We start from the raw sequence: 3,056 nt of genomic DNA on the forward strand, positions 1-3,056 counted from the left end.
TACTTCCGGGTTTGCGACGTTCAAGTTCCAAGTTGTTAAAAAAAACCAAGGTACGACTGTATAATGCAGTACTGTATACTTAAGCTCATGTTAAACAAATTCCTTTCAGAACCTGAGGGCTTAAGTATTTGTTGGATTGTGGTTACTGTGTGTATGGAGTTTTTATGTTTCATGCCCCTTGTTTTGGCACCAGTTGAACAGGCAACTGAAGCACCAGTGCAAATGAAAACCATAGGGCTTAAAGTATTGAGCCTTTTATTATGAGCCTACACTAGTCTGCCTAATACTTGACAAATTCTAGTCCATAATAGGAAATGTGTTGAGAATCAAAGGAAAAAGATGCAAGTACCTGATGCCAGAGAACTAGAATTTTGAACTAAAGAAAAGTTGGTGCATCCTTTTCTCTTATATTAAGCAAACAAACTCAAGTAATGCACAGAAGTTCTTTGAACATACTATTTGTTTCTGGCATCATAGGCAAAGTCAAGATAATAGGCTAAATATCATGGACACACATTCCAAGTTGACAAATATTTCTTAACCATATACAGTACAAGAGAAAAGAACAATACCATCCTTTAGATTTGAAACTGAATGCTTGATTTTGCTAGATGCTTGATTTTGGTTTTTCAAACCTGGTACATGGGGCAATGATAATAAAAACAAACACAATTAAACAACTCCAGTGTAAAAGATAGGAATTGAATAAAATAAGGCTGCAATTTCATGCAGACGTACTTGAGGGTAAGCCCCAATTCATTAGGGCTTCCAATAAAACATGTACAGAATTGGGCTTCTTAAACAGTTGCATTACAATGGAATGAAGAATAAAGGGTTGATAACCACAAGCACTAGAGATTTCTAAACAGGTTAAAATATTTTTACAGTCTTATCCTTCCATTCTTGGCTTGCCATAATTCTCCAATATTTTACATTTGGTGAATCATTTCAGACTTAACTTCCTTTTATGCTGAAAGCAACAATGAAAACCAAATGCCTAGTTCAAGTCAGAAGCTGAAAAGTGGCACATATGCAAAGCAATGACTTCTAAATCTTCTACACATTTGTTCTTTGTCGAAGGTTGAGAAACCCAGATAAATCATTTTTTAAAAGCTAATTTGATGCCTAAGCTGATTCAGATGCACAGCAGAGCACATGGTATAATCAGCTTCATTATACACGATTGTGTGTTTGAAAGCACTCTCACAACAAAGTGCCCTTGTTTATTTTTGCATGTGCAGAGATATTTTGGCCCATTTTACACAATGCTAAATCACTGTTTAGTATTGCATGCATGAGCAGCAGTAAGCCTTGGACCCCCTGCAATGGAAACATATTTTAAAGGTATTAGTTCTCTGTTCCAGGAACACTGGATTTTTTGTTTTTTTTTAAAGGATCATAAACATGGGTTGATCTTGACTTCATTGAACAAACCATAGATCAAGCAAACCAGATTTTCCCCAAGTTCAATGAGGAACTTGGGTTCATTTAAAACCAGAAGTGAAAGCTTTTGATTTCACTGGTCATGCTAAAGGTGATAGGCGAAGAATACATGTGAAGCCATGGCTTATATGGGGGGCGGGGCGGGGTAGGAGAGAAGGGTTGGGTTATAACTTCTTCCCATACGTGCTTGTTTTGTATGCACAGGGAGACACATCATGTGAGATTGTGCAGCTTAGATCTTGATCCATGTGTCACGAAAAAAGATAGAAATTTTTTTAAACATTTTTGGGTTGACGTTTACATGTTTGATGCAGAATATTAATACTACTTTGGGGCCTGTGTAATCCAGGAGCTGAAACAAGACACAGTCAGTCAAATGTGTCCGTTGTGGAGGTTTCTAGCATGCATAAGCTTCAACTCCCAGAATACAAAATGCACATGTTCTACAGTGATTTCCAGTTCATGATACAGTGGTGCCTCGCTAGACGAATTTAATTCGTTCCACGGGTCTTTTCTTATAACAACAAAATCGTCTAGCGAATCCCATAGGTATGCATTGAATTTTTTTTAAATTTTTTTTTTTGCCCATAGGAACGCATTAATTGAATTTCAATGCATTCCTATGGGAAACTGCGATTCGCTAGACAAATTTTTCGTAAAACGAATTCGTCTAGCGAGGCAACCTCCGCTCGAAAAATCCTTTCGTTAAGCGGAAATATCGTTAAGCAGGGCATTCGTTAAGTGAGGCACCACTGTATTGGAACAAAATGGTACAGTTAATGCTTCCATGTTTTACACAAACAGTTGCACTTGCATTTCTTCCGAAGCAGTTTGCCAAGCATCAGTGAGCCTTACATTGCCCAGGCAAGATTGGCTCACCTCCATATTCCACAGGCAGCTACTGGAACTTGAGTATTTCAGCTCAGAACTCTGTTCAGATTTATTTTCAGTGATATCATCACTTATATGCAGATAGGTGTCTAATAGTTAAGAAAGTGACCTCAACAAGATACAATTGCTCAACATCCTCAGACCTCCATACAAGTATACTGTGGAGCCAGTGGTTATTTTCTAAATTTGCTTAAAAAATAGAAGTTTGCCTAACTCTGCATCTTTTGAGCACAGCAGCTCAATCAGTGCAAAGAACTGTACAGCTGCAATGCTTCTGCGATAAACACCACCTAAAAAGCTCTACCATCCATCAAGAACAGCAGAGGCAGTGATTGTTATAAACATTTCTGATTTGTATTTCTAGAATCAAGTACTGAAGACTATGGGTTGGGATCTGACTTTATAAACAACAAAAATGGTAGCCTTGACATTTTTATCACCTGGTTATAAAGGAGTTCAAGTGTTACTGAATCAATCAGTATATACCAAATATAAGTTTACATTGATAAGAACGAGGCCTCCAGTTACCCAACAAATTTAAATACATGAAAGGGTGCCATTAAGAGCTAAAATTAAACAGATATAGCTCATATCTGTCCACTAGTTAAAAATAAGACTCTTCCAGCTGCACATAAAAATATGCATTTCATTTTGATCTTACAGTGTATGCATGTATGTATATATATAGATATATTTTATTCACAAACCACAACGCAGACAAA

The sequence above is a fragment of the Zootoca vivipara genome, chromosome 4, assembly GCF_965207765.1.
Source record: "Zootoca vivipara chromosome 4, rZooViv2.hap1.1, whole genome shotgun sequence".
NCBI lineage: Eukaryota > Metazoa > Chordata > Lepidosauria > Squamata > Lacertidae > Zootoca > Zootoca vivipara.